A 20,100-nucleotide genomic window follows, 5' to 3' on the forward strand; every position below is an offset into this window, starting at 1 on the left:
GAGAATCAGCTGACTTCACTGAGAGCCATAGCAGGACTATCAGTAGAGTGAAGCAGTATTCAGGGTTAAAGAAAACTGTGGTTCTGAGGGGGTATCTGTTCCCTAATGCAGACCTCTGTATGCAACCTTTGTCTATATAGTAAATATTTATTTTGTTACATTCCGTTGAAGTATGACATGTGACAAGGCATGTTTGAGCTGCATAGTTTTGAGAAGATCTAGTTAGTATCTTTCAAGTACTAGATCTATTAAACCAAAGTTCAAGTCACAAAGACAGTTCAACTGCTTTTATCTTTAAGGTTTCTTCGTGGGAGGCTGTATGGTTGAAGGTGGAAGGGGTAGAAAGGAATACACAGAGATCAGGTTGCATCATTTTGATGCTGTTCATCCTAATGAGCTGGGTACAAAGTGAGGTTCAAGTCCCCATAGCACTAGAAGCTATTGTAATATGCCCGTAGAAGGATGATTCTTTCATTCCCTGTTTTCTTACTCTTTTGACAGTATCCGCTGCTGGCTGTGGCTAAAGAAGGGATCCTTGTCTGTGTGGGCCTTGATTCTGAGGGGTTCTTATACTTCCATGTTCAGATGTCTACTGCCACTAGACTGCTTTTCTTGGGGCACAGGCAGGAGTAAATAGTAGCTCTATTCCCACCTCAAGCAAGCAGAGGAGAATAAATAGAATGTCCTGACTTTTCTGTCAGCATGACAGCACAGAGGTAGCATCTAATGGGGGAATGGGTGTATCAATAGTATCTTATTTAGAGGAAGAGGTGGCAGGAAACACAGGTAAATTTGGCACAGTTTGGGGTTTCTGTGGTTTCTTGTCTGCTCCTAGGACAGCACAGTCACTTGTCACTCCATTTGGCTTTGAGATGGTCCTCAGTCTAGGTCTGATGGTTCAATTAGTTACTCCTAGCTTATGCTGTACCCTGACAGATGTTTAGGTGGCTTTATGAAAACTTGTATGTCTGATTTAATTAGTTGTATTAACTCAGATGTTTACAAAGATTCCTTTCTCTGTCTTGAGGAGCTGACTTCTAGAGTGTTTTATGTCAAGTGTCTAATAAAACTTCTTTTCATCTGTAAAATAACTTGATTACTGTGAGCTTTTTGGTTTTTTTCTCCTGTATTGTTTGTTGCCTTGTGCTGTTCTGTTTCTGAGAACTGCCAATTGAGTACCAGTAAGTCATATCTCTGGAATTTGTTCTTCTGTTCTTTTTTTTGAAGTAATAACTTCAGGTTGTCTAATTGTGCAGAATTATATATTGCAAACAAGTTGGGTAATGAGATGAATGAAATTCTGAGCTGATCTTGCTCCCTTTTTTTTGTTTGAGTCCCAGAAACAGATAAGGGAGTAGTAGATGTTTGTGGATATGTTACAAGCTTTATAGTCCTAAATAATAAACCAACTTAGCTGTCTCAAATTTTGTTTATAAGCCTCAATTAGATTAAAGAGGCAATAGCAGAATATATCATATGCAGCTTAGTACAAATGGTATTTGTTGCTATTTGTAGTCTGTCTTCAGATCTAGCTGTCACACTTAATTGCAGTCCTCTAGGTTAAGTATTTTGTCAATGTATAACAACAAAGGCTTAAAATAAGTGCATGCATACACTGATGTACTAGAATTTACAGGGTAGCCCGCAACAAGTGTTATAGTTGGTCGCTTTCCTTTACTAAAATGCAACAGTTTACTCAGAGGCTACAAACTGTGAGTTGCAGAAGACACCCATGTGCTTTTGTTTTTGCACAGGCTAGAAACACTGTGTGTGTAGCATGCTCTGCTTAGCTCTGGCACACATACTAGTTCTCTCACGGAGACTACTTGTCACACAACAAAGTGCTTTGTTCCTGTGCCAGTGGGGCAGCCATGGAATGCATACTAGGGTTTTAATTTTAACCAGTATTGATTTTATAAGCACTGAGTTACGTTACTGCAGCTCACACAAAATTCAGTTGGAGCAGAATGATGGCCCAGTGTATTTAGATCAAAATTATGAGAACAGCTTTCTCCATCACTGACTAATAAAATATTAGCATGTGGCTGAGTTGGCTATATTTCCCACTACAAAGCCTTTTATTACAATGTGATAAGAATGAAAAGATATTATATGTGCAGTAATTTTTATCTGTTGGTAAGTGTATGCTAGAGTGAGGCAATTCTACAGCTGCTTGAAGTACTTAGCTGTTTGAAGACTGATGTTATAATATCTAAGTCTCTGACAAGACTGTGTTTTGAAGCCTTAAAATCCATACATATTTTAGTCTCATAATGGAGAAGAAAACCATTTTGATTTGATAATCTTACGATGCTAACCTCTGCTCCTTCTGTGTAGCAAAATTACTTAGATAACTAGGATTGTCAGTATTATTTTATCAAGAATAGTTTATAGTTGTGATAATAAATTTAGTTTCTTGCTGTTACTTTATCCCCCACTAGACTGAAGAGTGAAAAGCAAAAAATATTGTGGGAAATACATTGTAGTACCTTCCTGGACCTATGAAGCAATGAGGATTTTGAGGATATAATAATTTGGAAATTTTGCTATAATTCTACATTTTCAGTATTTTGTTTTGTGTAACGTATGAACTATACCTCCTCTACCTCCCACTCCCTGTGAAACGTTATTCTCTTATCTCAGTTTTAAAAAAACTGTCCTTTCTGCCTTCTTAACATGTAGGTAATTGTGAACTTTCCTTCCATAAACTCAGTCCAAAATTTTTTCTTGGCTCCTTTCTCCCTTCCTTCAGCATAAGATTGCTACTAGGTAAAATGAAGGAGTTCCATTCTTCAGATTACTGTCATCCTTTCTCTGTTTGCTGTGGAATTCGTGACGAAGCACCAAGAAAAGGTTTTTTGTTTCTGTTACTGGGTTTTTTGTGGTGTTTTTTTTTTTTTCTATTTTCATGGCTATGGAAATGTAAGTGGGGAGGATGAGAGTTGACATAAACTATAGTACCTCTTTTGGAATGATAGTTGCAAGTAGCCCACTACAGTTTGGTATTTTCTATTTCACTTGAACACATGAAAAAAATAAATCACTAGTAAAAGCTGCCAGGCAGCTCATAAAGAGAGGTTAGAAGCTTCAGTCAAGAGCCATTTTCATCTTCAAAACAGTTTTTCTTAGGGCATTCCTTGGACAGGTTGTCAATCAAAAGCTTTGTAATACCAGGATCTAAAACCTCATCCATGCAAAATGAGGCCTTTAACAAGAAGGTCTGTGGTGCTGTGAATGTTGTGCTATAAGAACGTAGTGCAGGGATGTGTAACAAGAGTGACAGTACTGACACCCCCAGATGGCCTGACCTGACCTTGTGTACTCAATAAAAATGTTGTGAACTACCTGTCTTCCACTGTGGCAGTCAGCTTGTGCCCTGAAGGAGAGTGTGTTCTCCTTATTAGAGCACAGATGATGTTCTTGGCTTAAATTACCATGTCTTTCATCTCCCTGTGCCAAAGAGTGCATGTAATACAAATAAGAAAAATGTATGGAGCACAAACCATTTTGTAAAGCCAAAAAGTGACTTGCAGATAGATGCAAACTATAGCTGCCTGAATAGCTGAGGCATTTTGTACCAAATCAGAACAGGAGGTTGACCCACATGAGGACAGTGTGGTTGTTACTACCTTCTCTGAACAAGGAGTAGAACTCTACCTGAAGTGGCTGCTGAAAACGTACTTTGAGCTGGCATACCTCATTCAAGGCTGCTGTCTCCCAGCTCTGTCTTTTGCTGTCCTTTTCTGGAAAGACTGTTGAAGTTAGGTGACCTCTGTTGATAACTTTTTGTAACAGCAACTTGAGTTTAGAATCTACAAGCACAAGCCAACATTCAATGACTCCATTGAAATTCACCCAGTAGCGCATGTTCTACTGGATCAAAGGAGTCCCTGGACCTTCTGGATTGTTTGGAGCGTATTTTGCCTCTTCTTCAGTTGAGCCAGTACATCTTGTTTGAGGGAACCAACATTTTGGGTTGGGGAGCCAAGACTCCTGCCTGGGTCCAGTAGCTCAGATGTGTTCCTGAGTCCCAGGTTTACATGTAGCTCTTCTGACTAAAATGCTTCCAAAATGTAGGTCTATTTTTCCATATTTAGTATTTCCATGGTTTTATAATCCACTGGCAATTTTATGCTATTTAAAGCTACTACCTGTGAAGATACCATGCAGCTTCTCTATGTCCATACTTGAATAAAAGTATGTCCATGAAAGAATGATGTTTATGAAGATCAGAAATGCAGCATTTCTTCCTCCTGCCTGTGTCCTTCCTGTGTGTCTTCTGTAGAGTCATCTTACAGAGACTTCAGGCAGCTTGCCTTGGAGGTACCTCATGGCATTCTAACCTCCCAAGATTTGTGGAGTAAGCACACATACTCTTCAGTGTTTGTTCTGGATGTACTTTGCAAGCTTGTTATCCAAATAATAAGCAAGTCTCAAACATGGCCCTGAGAATAGTGGGAGTTCTGAGCCAGTTACACCATCTGAAAGTGCTGACCATAGTAAGGACTGGAGGAGTTCAGCCATCTCTGTGGTGAGCTTCTGAAGAAATTTTTTATTGTGTTTGGTGAAGTGTGATGGGAACTGCCCTTTGCAGTATCTTTTTTTTTTTTTTTTTTTTGCCATAGTTGCCCCTTTTAAACCTCCTTCCTGATGTGCAGCAGAAGTGAGAATATATAGTTTCCTCAGGTCACTCCTTGCAGTTGCTGGAAAGTAGATAATGCAACTGCTGATGGACTGATAAAAGACCCTTCACTGTTTTTCTCTCCTTGCAGCAAGGTTCAAACAGCAGCAGCAAACAACAGATAAAAAATGAACATGAACAGCCAAATGGATACAGACAGAATAATTTAGTGTATTTAATGAAACAAATGGAACAAATTATGCAGAAATCAGTATAAACCTTTTATTGTCTGGAATTAATAAGTGTAATGATTGCCCAGCACCCCAACTGGTGGAAAATGTCATGTATGAGTAAAGAGTATTTAACTGAATGCAACACATGAAAACTCATTGACAAGAGGAAAAATATGGTGGATGAACACAGAACAGTTAATTGGGTAAGCCACATGCATAGCTGGTAGTTGAAAAGATCACTGAATTTGCAGGCGTACATTATACTAATGGGATGGATATAAAGGCTTTTTGTTATTGATTGCTTCCTTTTTATCTCATGACTGATGTAATTTAGACATTTGTGTCAGGCTGACAAGATCTTTCCACAAACAAAATATGAACCTAGAATCCTGTAGTGTTATTTTTCTGAAATCAATAACATCTAACTTAGGGTTGTTGTTGAAAAGTTATCATCATGCAGAAGCCTCTTGTTAAGTTTAATTATTGCCCAATGTGTTATTGTGCAGAGAAAATGCATGGTAAATAAATGCTTATAATACCAGGTTTAAATCCAGTGGAGCAATTCCAGGTAGACCAGATATTCAGTGATTAAAAACTTGAAAAGAAATCAGAAGGATTCTTTTCAATATCAGTTGTTTGCTACTTTAAGTAGCTTTATGCATTTGCCAGTTCAAGGGAGATTTCACAATGTGCCATTCTTTAAATAGGCTACAAGCGGCAAGTATTTTATTGTCCGGTGTTTATGTGGACAGAGAAGTCTGAGTTTATTTTGGTGACAAAATTTGGAATTTTTATGATTACCATGGGATCCTGAGGGAGAAAGTCAGCTTTATAGTCCCTGTTTTAGTCTTAAATTACCATTGTTATAATCAGGTAAATATCTTTGTTTAGAGACTATATCTAAATTTCTTCAGGGAACATGTTCAGCCTGCAAACCATCAGGGTTTTTTCATGCACTAGGAAGACTGATTCTATGTGTGAATAGAAGGCTGTATGTCAAGTACATGTTTAATTAAGGTGACAGAAATATTGAGCATGTTTTCCATATGAGAGCTCACATTTCTGTAAAGCATATAGGGTTCATGAGTTGCAGCTTACAATTGTTGCAAAAGAAGAAGGGAGAAGCATACCCTGGGACCTCTAAAGAGTTTTGGGAGAGGTGCACACAGTGACAATACCAGATATAGCTGCTCTCCCTAAATCAGTCACACATTATAGCTTTAAGAGATAAGTCCAGAGTTCAGTTGCATACCAGTTAAAATTCAGTTCTTTTCCTAAGCACAGGGAAATGTTTTAAAATACATGAAGTGATTAACATGGCTATTCCTTGATTATATAGGAGATTAAACGTTTACTTTCCAGGAGTGGGAGATATAAAAAGTTAAGTTTATTTGTTGTCTGTCTCTGGTTAGATAGTAAACAGTCTTCCAGATCCTTGGCAGGTGTCTATCACAAGGATGCTGGGGTGGATGGAAGATGCACAGTAAGTCACTCATCACAGTTGGTTAGAACTTCCATTCACAAAGAACGATGACTTGTTTGAACCACACCAGTGCTTTATCAGCTGGTGCTGACTTTGGTTTTAAACCCCCCTGTGTTCTTACTCTATTAATTGAAGCAGCAAAAGATGCATGTTCAAATCCAGTAGTTTCACAAGTGGAACACGTGAACTGCAGGAGATCTGTAGCTGATACACTACGATTATGCTGCTAGAGGAAGTGGTGGTCATGACAGAGGGGCAGAGGAGAAGAAAAGGATATGACCAGTAAGGTAGCTGTGATGTTGCCATATCACCAGTCAGGTGGCTGTAAGTAGGGGGAGAATTAAAGGGGCAAATTCTCTTTTTGCTTTATGCTCCTGGTAATGTCACAAATATAAACTAGTTCTATCAAATATTGCGGGTTGTTTCTTCCCCCCCCGCCCCTGTTTTGAACAGTAGAGCTCAGTTAAACTCTTGAACCCTTAATATGCAAGAAATGTTCAGATTTTGCATATGAAGTTTGGGATTATCTGCTATCCTCTATCTGGTTTTGGAAGGTTTGGTCTGGAAGCAACGTACACTGAAATCTTACAGAATTCAGTCTGGAAACAGACTTTGTCTTTCAGGTCCACACAGATTCATAGACACTGAAGATGGAAAAGACTTCTTGTATCATTTACAGTATCAGTTCATTGCTATATACAGATGTTTCACGACAAATTAAAAAAGTTATTTTTTTTATATTAATTTTAAGCATCTTACAGAGTAGGATTTTCCTGCAGCTTAAAATTAGGCTAGTTATTATATGGTTTGTGAGTTCAGTCTAGGATAAATACCTCTCTCTGATCTAATCTTGAGCCACCTAATTGGACATTTCTTTTCTGAGCTTGGTGCCTCATTTCAAATTGCTCTGAATTCATCATGTCAGTATGATTCTCCTCTATTAAGCTACAGTTTAATATTACAGTTTACTATGTGTTCCAATAATTTGCTGCATAATTTGTTTTTTTTTCTGTCATGCTAACTTCATTTTCTGTACTTATATATATCATTGGTAGCACATTTGCTTTTTTCTCACCAAGTATGCTAATAAGGAGTTCAGGAGATAATTCTTTGGGCTACTGCACTGTGAAACTCTCCAGGTATCGAAAACATTGGAAGACACCTGATCATGTCTGAAAGAAGTATGTGGTAGAACTAGATACAGTGAGGAGGAGGAGGGAGGGATGCATGGTGTCCTGGAATGAGCAGCAGTACGTGAGAAGTTATGTTTTCCCTTGGTTCTTGCACTGTTCTTGGGGACTGGTGCAAGGAGAGCTGACTGCCAGCTAATACAAGGACCAAGATGATGCTTTAGGAGCTGTCAGAGTATCCCTGATACTCTCTTTTAAAGCCTGTTTCTACATTTCTTGGCAAGTGATATAGAGTGATCATCAGTGCATGTTGTAATTATACATGCTGTAAATTGCCTATGTAAAGGTAAGCTTAGATGTGGTGTTCCTGTCAGATAGTGTCACTTGTGGAATATGCTATGAAGAACAAGTGTTTGAAGACAAATAGATGCCCTGTAAAATAGAAGCTATCACAATATATACTCTAGTCTTCTGAAAATTCCATAAGGCGCTCTATAATGCAAAGCAAAGAAATGAATTTCAGGATGCATTTAAAATCTAGCAATTTTAGAAGTGGAGCAAATGAACTGAAGCAGATTTCCATTCCTTATCTGAAATCTTTGAAAGGCTGGCCTTAGTGTCCAGTAGAATTTTACTTTTTCTGATTTATTTAACAAAAGAGACTGTCAGTTACAAATAGTTTAATTACTACTGCCAAAAAATAATTTTATGTAAGATCCTTTGAAGGATCTTTATGGAAAAAGCTACAGTTTTGCAGTGAACAGATGGAGTCTTTGACCAAGAATGAACACCTATCTACTTTACTGGATATTGTTAGACTATTTCTATTCTGACTGGTAATTGATTTAAAGCACCATTTACCAGGACTGCAGGTGGAGAAGGAGTTGAGCATGCTTTGAGTGTATGATGAAGGAAGACTAGTGGGCAGTTTAGGGAATGAAGAGGTGGAAACTGAGAGATACTACAAAAGATAGGAAAATCAGCAATTAAGGAAAGCATGTTTTAGAAGCACAAATTTATAGAAATCTAAGTCTTGTTCCATTGCTGTCTGAAATTAATTTCCCTAAACTCTTAGCTGTGAAGATTTTGGCTTAAAATATGAATCCAGATCATCTTCCCAAGTTGGTGATACCAAGTTTTGGGTACAGAGCTCTAAATGAGAGGGAGGAGGACCTGACCCATGGCATGTTAACTGAGTCTTTGACCCAGAATTCATCTGGCTGAACGAGGATAGACCAACAGCAAGCAAAAAAGTGCTGCAAAAGTATTATGTGTTTATGTTAATATAGTTTAATGAGTGAGCCTTCACCCGTTGCCAAAACTGGGTCAACTTCCTGATTAGATCTGACCTTAAATGTTTGCTTATGTTCATATGTTACTTACCAGAGCAGTAAGTAGATATAAAAATTAAAGGAAGTGGACACCACTGAGCTGGCAGTCAGAAATATTGCTGTACTGCATCCAGCCACATCCTGTGTCTGGTTATGAATGTTGTGAACTGTGATGGTATATAGGGTTGAGGGGAGCATAGCATAGTGATCTTGGAGTGTGGGGCTCTTAGTGTCATAACCTGCCTTCTCTTTCACATTTGTTGACTATTTTTGGGGTAGTCATAAGAAAAAAAATATATTTTTTTATTATTATTAAACTGCTAAAGGAAAATCCAAAGCCCTGTCATGTACACAGAAAGGGTGTGTGCAGAGACCTATTTCATATCTCAACTCAACAAGTAATAGACCATTCTGATGTAAATATAGCTTTGCAACAGCAGCAAAACCCATAGTATTGTATTTTGATCTGCTTGCCATGTAAATGATTTCTGAATGTATTACCTCCTGAAGCTTTCTAAGAAAAAGAAAGTAGCATCTCAGCTATACAGACTTGCTTCAAATATTGTTCAGTAAAATAGGTTGTTTAGGTTAAAAATAAATAAATAACTAAAAAATTCCTAGACAGTCAGATATCTTCCGTGCTGACATGAGCGTAGTAATGAAGTCCCTGTAAAAGCGAGTATGGGTAAATAATAGTAACACAACACATTTTATTTAGAAACACCAAAAATCCTGTGTGAATGAAATGCCAAATTCTTGACCTTGTTTGCTTTCTTAGAGGAAGTGATTAATTTGTCATGATATAACTCCCTTTAGGCTCTTACTCTACTCAAAACATTTGCAAGCAGATTGCAGTTGCCAGAGTTTTGGCCTCAGCTTTATGTAGAGACTATTTTTAAATGTGTTATTTCTGAATTGGTCAGAACTATTTAAGCTATGTTTTTCAGCTAAGGGATTGCTGTCGTACATTTGAGGGAGTTGTATGAAATGGGTTTTGATATCTTTGTGCTGAAGGAAAAAAGAATGGCTTGGTGAGAGTTTAATTTAACATCCTTGGAGACAGTACTGCTTAGTATTGGTAGTCAGTGGCAAATCGAGCCCATGATTGTCATGAATACCCACACAGGCATCTTGAAATTGGTATGTCTGCTATGAATAAGTGAATAATCACTTGCTAGTCTGGTTTGTATTAGCTCATAATTTGAATCACAGAATTGTTAGGTTGAAGGTACCTCTGGAAATCGACAAGTCCCAACCCGCCGCTCAAAGCAGGGTCAACGAGAGTAGGTTCCTCAGCACGGTGGCCAGTTGAGTTTTGCATGTAACTGAATATGAAGATTCCACAGCCTTTCTTGTAGGAAAATGTGTTCTAATGTTCGACCACCCTCACAGTGAAAATGTTGTTTCTTATGTTTAAATGCAATTTCCTGTACCTCAGTTTGTGCTCATTGTCTCTCCTCCTTTTACTGGCTACTGCTGAGAAGAGTCTGGCTTTACTTCCCCCAGTACAGGACTTTGTACTTCCCAGTGTTGAACTTCAGGAGATTCATGTTGGCTATTGATCCCAGGTAGAAAGATCCCAGTTGATGCTAGTGGATTTCACTTCAACTGACTGAAAAACAAACTTGATAAAAATTATTCAGTTGAATAACACAGTGGCTGCAGAGATAATTAAACTTACAATTTCATGTTGGATTGGATAGATACATGGGAATAAAATAAATTAAAAAAAACCCCCATTTTCTGTATAAAAGTGCTGTACTAGCAGCAAAATAAATAAAATGTGATTTTATTTTTGTAGCTGCAATTTAGTTCCTTAAATTAGTTTGAAAAGTTGACTTTGGGCTAAATTGTGCTGTTGATTTTCTTTTCTTTTTTTTTTTTTTTTAATAGAAAACTTTATTGATTCCAGAGGTTCCTTTTTGCAAGGAAAAATCAAATTTTGAAGAAATTAATTTGTGGTAACATCTCAATTTGATTTGTACAGCTTCCAGAGTGAATGTTAACATAGTGCTGTATAAGAGCTTTTATTTCTTGTGTGTGGTTTTTTTGTTTTTGTTTTTTTCTTCTTTGTATTAGATTGGCTAAAGAGAGTTGTAGCAATTACTGTTGAATACAGCTGAAGAAATCGGAGAATTTAATCAGAAATCTGAAATGAAGCACATAATCAGAGTATTTGGTTGTGGGGACAATAACAGTGACTGTTATGTCATATGTTTTTTAATTACCTCCTTGATGAATAAAGGTGTCTTGATATGTTTGAGAGAATAATGGCCTTTTAGAATTGAAGAAAAAAATTATTTCTCTGCCTTTCAAGCTATAGTTTACACTTCCCTCACAGTCTCTTCATAGACAAGGTGGTAAATAATATGTAAACACTCAACTTTTATGTATTAGTTGATCCCATTTTTATAAGAAATTCATGTTTTTCAAAGAAACAGTTCCTTTCACTATGTATTTTTAATAAATTGCACTTTCTATACAAACAAGACATAGGTAGTAATACGTCACTGCTAATGTAACTGGCGTTTACAGTGGCCAGATTTGCAAGGTTGTAGCTGGTTGTAGCATCATGAAGAACTGATTTTTCACAGTTTCATTATTCAGGATGAGCCTTCACAGGTATAAACTCATCGCAAATCAAGGTAAACAACCATTTCCAACATAGGGCATAATTTTGCTCTGATCAAAATCAATGCCAGAACTGAACTGTCTGGAGAATTCTAACCTGTTAGTAGTCATCATTACTACATCAAAGAAGTCATCAGCAAACAGCGTTAATGGGAGCAGTAACCAAGGAATTGGGATCTTGCCTACTGTGCACTTTAACATAGTATTAAGAAAACTTTGCCAGTGTAGCATGTTACACATTGTAGATTGTGTTTATATTAAAAGTAGGATATGCACATTATAAGAGTACTGGATATGAGCTCATCTATGCTTATTTGTTGGGAGAAAGAACAGTGTCTCTAAGAAAGGAAGTACAAACAGCACTAGAAAAAAGTAATTGGTTGCCCATTTCTGCTGGCATAATAAATGAGATTACATCTTCAGACCAGTCCTGAATAGTAATTTCCTACTTTAAGTAGCTAGATTCCATTATGAATGGCAGTAGTAATTGCTCGATCTGTTGTAACAAGCTTAAAAATATGTAAGAAAAATTCTTCTGCAGAGGTCTCCCAGCCCTATCTTTGAATAAGGAGAGAGGAATCCCAGCTGACTTTTTTTCACTGCATTAGCATTCCTTCCTTTGTGAGCAAGGTCAGCCCCCACATCCTACAGATATGAGGAATATGCATGCCTTACCCTCCAGCACTGACGTACTTCCCAGAAGTGGAGTTTCTATGTTAGCTTCTTAGGACTGCTCTTTAGTAAGGCTCCTCACAGAATGAAGAAGTCTCTACTGGAAAGCTAATATTACTGTCAGTATTTGGATTTGATGATTGTCATTGAATGCAGGTGGCAGTAGTGGAAATGACCATGTGCATCACCAACCTCATCCTTTACAGAGCATCCCATCTTGTCCAGGAATGGCAGTATACCCAACTTTAGAAGCAATACTCAGGAGATAATTCCCTTATCCAGAATAGAAAAGGTGAATGCTGAAGGTCTGTGCTCTACTCTTTTTCTAGGAAGAACCAACACTTAACTTCCACAAGCTATCAAGAGTTTGAGTATAAAAATGGCTCAGGTGCCAGTTTATCAAGCAGCTATAATGCATATTATTGGGATAAACAAGGTGGCTATTTATCTGCCTATTTTCTTTATGAAAAGATATAGCCATGCAGGTATGCTATTCGTCTTTGTCAATGCTTACCACTTATCTGTCTGAGAATATAACAAATCTTAAGGTGAAAGGAAAGGTCCTTATCCTTCCATCAGTTTCTCTGCAAACAGTAGGCTTGCTTCCAAGCTGTGTAAGAGCTCTTTGCTTCTCACCAGCACCCAGACTTTTTCATTAAAATGACTAAAAGAACTGAAGCATGAGGTGTTACATCTCTCTGCTATGTAGCAAAATTCAGCAGACCTTCTTGAAGAAAAGCTGTAAGTAATGTGATTCTTCATGGTAACATGTTATTTAGCAATACCAAGGACTGCATAAAAAATCAGAAATTGTACCAGATAAGCCTGTTGCTTTCTTGATCTCAGGACTGTGATTTGCTGACTTGCAGTCCACTGTAATTTGTGATTTACATAGGATACCAGAGAGGTGTGTGTGTGGGGGGGTGGCTTTTCGTTTGTTTTTGCTTTTCCTAATCTGGAGACCAGATCATCCAGGGAACTCAAGAGTAAAGTGAGACTTCAGAGGAGAGTAAGCAAAAATATGGAATTATCTTGAATCCTGGGTCATTAATGAGGAATAGAACGAATGACTCTGAGTCAACATGGTTCTTCCTCAAGTGCTAGAGAGCTGAAGTTAAAAAGTGAGCTGGTATGAATAAATCTCTGAGCTTAGCTTCAGTAAACCAGTTTTCCCAGCAGCTACTGCTGTTTCTTCGTTATTATAGCTGTTCAGTTTGCTTTCATCTTTGTAGGGAAGAAGCTTAATTACCTTTCAGTCTAATTCTCCCTTTTCTCTTGCCTAACTTCAACTTTTCAGGTAAAATTTGTAAGCTAAGGTTAAGATATATGCTTGATTTCACAGCGTGTAAAAGACTTTGTTGTGGTGTTGTAGACTTTAGCTGTATGTAAAGCTAAGACCATTGTTCTTCTGACTGACCTTTTCAGTTAAAAGGACTTTGAGTTACACTAGAGATCTAAAGATCAATTTTCATCTGTGAACTGCAGTGACAGCTCTTCTCTGGAGCGAAATGGGTCAGAAAGCTCAAGACTAATTTGAAAATGGATGGCTATCAACTCATCTCTGACAGAGAAGGCTGGCACATCAATTTCTGACCATCTTTAAGGAAGAAGTCTCATTACAGCACTGTCAAATATTGAGATTCCTTGAAATTGCCATTGCAGCATAGTGCTGACATCACGCTCTGAAATCCATTTGGTATGGTTTTGTGTAGCACTTCTGCGTAAGAACAAACCAGATGTAGAAATGCTTCTAAATCAGATGTGGTGTTAGCTCTTCCTTAGTAATATATCCTTCAGTGTAGAGTTTTCTTTAAGGTAGGTAAGCCCAACAGTGGGCTGTTTTAGGCAACACTTGGGAGGTAAGAGAAGGTTGGCTACTGCACTGTATATGAGAAGTGGGTAAATAGCCCAAACAAAACCGTGCTTTGGTTGCACGTTCATTGTATTCACTCATAAACATGTTTCTTTGCTCTCTTCTAACTTTAATTTCAGGTCAAACCTTGGCCTCGTGAAGGATATCCCTTCATCCTCCTCTTGAAAGAGGAGAATAGAGAATCATGGGTCTAGTCAGAATTCATGTTTTGAGATCTAGAAGCTGATATTTATGTGTGAATTTGCCCCCAGTCCCATCAGCTGTGAAACATTTTGATCAGGAATGACTGCTAGAAGCAGTCTTTGCTCTTAATCTTGATAGGGTAGTTTTCTACATCTGTAGAGACTAAGGGGAAGACTTTCTGTGGCAGCATTTCCATTCTGATCAGGCAAATGCTGTTGAAGACAGTGTTATGACAGTCCCCTCTTGTAGCACTGTGTTTCACATCATGGTGTTATCTTTGAGCCCATGATAAGAATAAACCAGAATATGTATGAGAGTGTTCTGCCTAGACTAGAGCTACTTGGAAGTAAAATCAACCATTCTGTTTTCGTGGGGATTTTAAATCTGTCTACAGGGTGGTCACCCTTATGAGTTGAGGTGTGTGTTTTCCACTCTCCAAGAGCTAGTTGTGATCAGTCTCCAGATGCTCCTGGTTGACTCAAAACCCTTTTGAGCAGCAAGGGTGATAGAGCTGACTCACATAAGTACACGTTCTTGTAATGCAAATAACCCTGAGTCAATCCAGAATTATTTCAACAAAGAGTATCAGCTACAATTCTGCTGTAAGCAAAAGAAAAATAAATCAATAAAAACCTTGAAATTGAATTATGAAGTTAAAATGCTAGGCACCTTTCTTTAGAGGTGGCTGACTGATTTATCAAATTGCAGAAATCTCAGTCATAAAGATTTCTGAAAACATTAATTTAGGTCTCTTGAAAACAAGGGGATATTAAAAGTCTCTTGAGATAAAAGCTATGAGATAAATGCAGGAAATCAAGCATATTATTTATGCCAGAAAGAGAAAAGTACAGAACATCTGCAGAAAGCCTTGTTTGGATTTTGCTATTACTGTCAGTTCTACATAGAAAGCACCAGCTATTACAGATAAGTAAGTAGGTAATTTTTCTTTCCTTCCTTCTGCAGAGGACTGAGCAAATAATGAAGTCAGTGTTTATCTAACGAAGCCTACACAAAAAATGTTTATGCAAAATATTTTTAAAACTAATACTGCTTTGTTGCAATCAAGTGATTTCTCTGGTGATTTTTTCTTGAGACATTTAGTTTTTGCTTGTTTCAATCTGAACTAAGACAGTGGGTTTAGAAGTCTCTGTCTGGGGTTCCTACATTCTGTTTAAACAATCAGAAACTTTTGGAGAATGATAACGTTGGAAGTTTCTGACCATGTTGGAAGGCAATGTAAGTTGGACTCTTGAGTGAAGCTGCCAGTGGATAATAGCGTAGGAGATCCTTTTTAAAAAAATCCACTTGTGGGGGAGAAGAGGGGGGAGGAAAAAATCTATGGATGATTTTACTGAGGGAATTAATCAGAAAATAGAAATCAGAATGGTTGACCAGATGTTGTTGATACCAGAGCATTTCCACAGACACTTGAGACTAAATATGATTTGAACTGGTGAAAGGTGCTCAGTGGTGCCAGAAGTTCTCTATCATATGATTAGCCATTTTATTCTTCATTGTATTAGCCTGTCTTCTTTGCTGATCTCTTCTCCCTGGTATCCAGTGATAGGACACGTGGGAATGGTTCAAAGCTGCACCAGGGGAGGTTTAGACTGGACATTAGGAAGCATTTCTTTACCGAGAGGGTGGTCAGACACTGGAACAGGCTTCCTAGAGAGGTGGTCGATGCCCCAAGCCTGTCAGTGTTTGAGGCATTTGGACAATGCCCTTAATAACATGCTTTAACGTTTGGTCAGCCCTGAAGTGGTCAGGCAGTTGGACTACATGATCATTGTAGGTCCCTTCTAACTGAAAATATTCTCTTATCTGCTCTGTTCTGCTCTGTCTTCCCTGCTCTGGCTGTCTTCCTTCATTACTTGCTTGAAATCGATAAGTTTGCGTGAACACAGCAAGGACCTGTCTAGAAAAATGGAACAACTAGTTGCTTTAAATAACAAAAAAGCCTAAAGGTAAGGGTTAAAAGATATTTATATTATCAAGCAATAGAATAGTATATCACTTTCTGGTATTGTTTAGTATGGTAAGGAGGCTACAGCCTGAATGAAAAAGAGAGTATCACTGTATCCAGAGAATGCCTCTTGCAGTAGGGTAGGTAATGAGTACGAGTTAAGTACGAGGAGCAAGAGTATAATTTGGATGCGCCTATTCATGGGTCTGGCCTTGATTCTGTTGCCAAAAAATGTTGTATGGCATACCTGGGAAATGCCTATTTAGCAATTATAGTCTCGATAACTGGTTCACATACCAGTGTCTGCATTTGTTGGGATGTGTCCCATTCCTCCTAGCTAAACTCTGCTTATTTTGGCAGAAAGTGTTCTCAAGATTACTCCTAAATTAGTTTTCTGTCCAGTCTGCTCCTTGGTTTGGAGAGGAAGAGAGAGAAATCTCTTGGTTTTTTTCCTTCTCTATAACAGTTATAAAGTCTCTGACAGTCAGACTAGAAGTCTCTTTGGTGTGAGTTGTCATCTTAGACAGGTAAAGAATACTACAACAGTTGTGAAAAGAAATAGCACCTTTGCTGTTGACTGGCTGGTTGGTTAATATTTTATTTTCTCTTTATCTCCACAGTTAACTGTTCCACTCAGTGGCGTTTGCCACTGTGTAGTGCATTAACATTGTATTGCGCCCGAGGAGTTGCCCTCTCTGATGATATCAAAGCTGCTTATGCAGTTCGTGCTTGCAGCAGGTTTGCTTGATGAAGCGCTAATTAAATGAATGTAGTATTTGTGGTATGTCTTGCTGTGTCACTAAAAAGAAAAAAGGAGACTGGTAAATATTATGTCTTTAGAGCAAACGGACAGCTAGCTCCTCCTCCCCCTTTTCACTAAGTAGTTGAAATTAGTCAGTTGTAAAAATGAAAAGATTTTTACATTTTAAAAGCCATTCATTTGTTTGAAAAATTAAAATGATTTATGTGCTTCAGAGTGAAGAAATCGTTGAATTTCAATAGAATTGTTTGCTATCCTGTGATAATTTATATAAAATATTACTGCAGTACATGTAATTATAGTTGGGTATCTAAATTTGAACTGTTAATTATCTTTAGCTAGTAATTTCATGGAGGATAATCATATTTCCTTCAGTTGAAAGTGAACATTTTAAGTAACAGATGAGCTACAAGCCACAGGTTTTTGGCAGTAATTGCTGCTACTCCCTATTTTCAAGATAAATCTCTTAATTAACAGCTGTATGGCAGTGTCTCTCTGAAATATTTCATCCTTTTAAAGAAGAATCCAGGGAAATAAGGAATGGATTTCTTGGATATGCAGGGGAAAAAAAATAAAATCTCCCGTGGGGTTTATTGGCTGCTTAATTCAAACTGTAAGTATTCTCAGGAATGGTTGTGTTTAATGCTTTTACCTCATCTCTGACATATTTACCTCTCAGTACTCAATAACAAAGGCTGTTTGAATTCATGAGGGGCTTCTGAGATGAACTGTTTAGTTTAGTTTTCCAGCTCTAATAATAAATCTACTCTTGCTAGTCTGTTTGAGGTTCAGATGATGTATATGTCTCAAGCATACCACCAAAAGACTTTCTGTTTTTCCTGAATTTAAAAAAAATGTGGGTTTTTAATACATATCATATGTCAGTGTAAAACCGTGGTTCCTCATAGGTATTTATTCTACCTAGCAAACATGTTCTATGCATTGTCTTTTACACTGTAGCATTTAACACAATAACATTATTTTTTCTGTGGTAGTATATGGTAATATATTTTCTCCTTTTCTCTGCATGATTAAAGAGATTAATCCCAGTGTACTACTGGGTACTCCAGAATGGGCAGCAACTTTATTTTTGCTATCTTCAGAGGATCTAGACTGAATTGGAAATGAAGATACTCAGTTTCCAGTCCCTGATTCTCTCAAGAGAGTTATTTACAAGTTTGGAGCCCAGCACTGAATTCAGTGACGGGATAATGTGGCTGTGCTACTTAAAGTGTGGTTGAAGAAGGCTTAGATCGCTTGCCTTTTTTCCCCCCAAACTCTTCTTCTTTACATAACCCCCCCAGTGATAAGTTCCCCTTGCAAGTGGTGGATAGATCAGGCTTCATTGCTTTGCACTTTGCAGTGTAGCAGGAATACATAACATTTTCCTATTCCTCCTGGGTCTCACAGCGTGAGAAGAGAAGCAGAGATCTTCTATATAGCCCTTACTGCTCTGGCTGTGCATAGTCTTGGGGTTTCCCTCATTTCTTTTTGATGTATATAGGGGGATTATTTGCAGGCAGGACTAACACTGATACAATCCAGCAAACTCCTTGACACTGCCTACCATGCTGTGTCTTGTGTTTGACAGAAGCATTCCGATCCTCCACTGTAAAAAGTTTCTGTCCATCAAGGTGCTCTTGATGTCTTTTAACTGTATTTTACATGCTAATCTGTATGCTTGTGCCAATTCGCTTCAAACAAATTTTAAATTAAATGCACATCCCTGAAAGACTGATGCTTGGCATGGTGAATGGAAGGACAAGTAGTTGAGCAGGATGTGATCTGATATCAAGGATACTACCGATGGCATATGTATGGCAAAGCAGGAAGCAAGAAGTTACCCTGAGCCAGCATGTGGGACTTGGTATATTCCAGTGTTGAACTGGAAAGAAAAAATTGCTCTTGACAAGGATTATTTGTAGTTAGATACCTCATAAATCCCCCAGTGACAATAATTTGTATGGGAGTTGGAGAGCTGATGATCTAAAGCTTGTGGCTAGATACTGTAGTTATGCTAAGGTCTAGCAGAAAGAGCAATTTATTCTCTGGTTATTGATAATTAACAGGCTGGTAGCTGTTTAATTAGTACTGACCTGTTTGAATTAACCTGGCAATTCTTATCTCAGTTTTAAAAAAATTTTCTCAAGAAACTAGAGATATAGTATCAGGACTTTCTTTCATAAAGGGATGCACATCTGACCTAACAAAAAAAATTTGGTCAACGCTTGGTATTCCTGATGCCTGTAAGGAGAAAAGTGCATTAGCCAGGGACCACACTAGAGCAGCACCATCATGGGTGTGTTCAAGGACCAGCTGAATCCTGATGTCATTCTGTCCTAGGTTTAAATCTGATCCAAGTTAGTTAGTTGGACCTAATTTCACCAAGTGTAACTGAGAAACATGGAGATCTTGGCAGTGAGTAAAGAGTAAAACATACCTTGCAGAGAAAGATGTCTTTCTAGTCTGATACAGTTGTATGATTAGGGCTGAGTTTACAAGACAGTCTTTTGTAGCTTATATTAATGCTAACGCTGCTTTGATTAGTGCATGAGTGCTGACCCCTTCTCTTCAAAGTAATTCCAGAATCTGAGCCCTTTTAGGCTTGTCTTTACTGTGTTCTCAGAGAGAGGGGATTTGTTCAAGGTTTCTGTCAACAGAAACGGCAAAGCAGGCTATGGAACAGGTTCACTTTTAGGACTTCTTGTAAATGGCATCATTAACTGAACAAATCAGAACTTAGTTCTCATTCTTTGGTAGCAATGAGATGTACCCTGAGACCACTTTAGATATTTCAGGTGTAATGAGATATCTTGAGAGGTACATGAAAATAAGTCAGAAAAAACCAAAAAAGGTTCACAAGAATTCATTGTGACAGTCCTGCAAAAACAACCTGATGACTAATACTCTAGTTACTTGCTTTTCAGATGATATAGGTCTATTTTTGTTCTAACATGTCTCTGTCTCCAATATCTCCTCTTTGTTTCCCAAGTCCCTGCATACATTTGTATTTGTGATGTGCTTTTCATGTTGCTTCTGCTGAACTGTCTTTCTTTGTGAAAAGAAATTAATAAAGCTAAGCCAAAGGGAAGGTGATTGACTGTCCCACTTGGAAAAAAAATAAAAATATTTTGCCTGTGATGATAAGCTCCAAACATTCTCTGGGAATTGTACTTCTGTAAAATCCTCTTTGAATTGAATTTCAACATTAAAATTT

The 20,100-nt window shown here is 37.9% G+C and overlaps 1 protein-coding gene across 2 annotated transcripts in view; it reads left to right on the plus strand.

The window, feature by feature from the left end:
* PLPP4 (phospholipid phosphatase 4) overlaps window positions 1–20,100 on the plus strand; it is a 67,918-nt gene that overhangs the window by 31,025 nt on the left and 16,793 nt on the right. The gene's annotated exons all lie outside the window — the stretch shown is intronic.

The sequence above is a fragment of the Harpia harpyja genome, chromosome 10 (genome assembly GCF_026419915.1).
Source record: "Harpia harpyja isolate bHarHar1 chromosome 10, bHarHar1 primary haplotype, whole genome shotgun sequence".
Taxonomy (NCBI): domain Eukaryota; kingdom Metazoa; phylum Chordata; class Aves; order Accipitriformes; family Accipitridae; genus Harpia; species Harpia harpyja.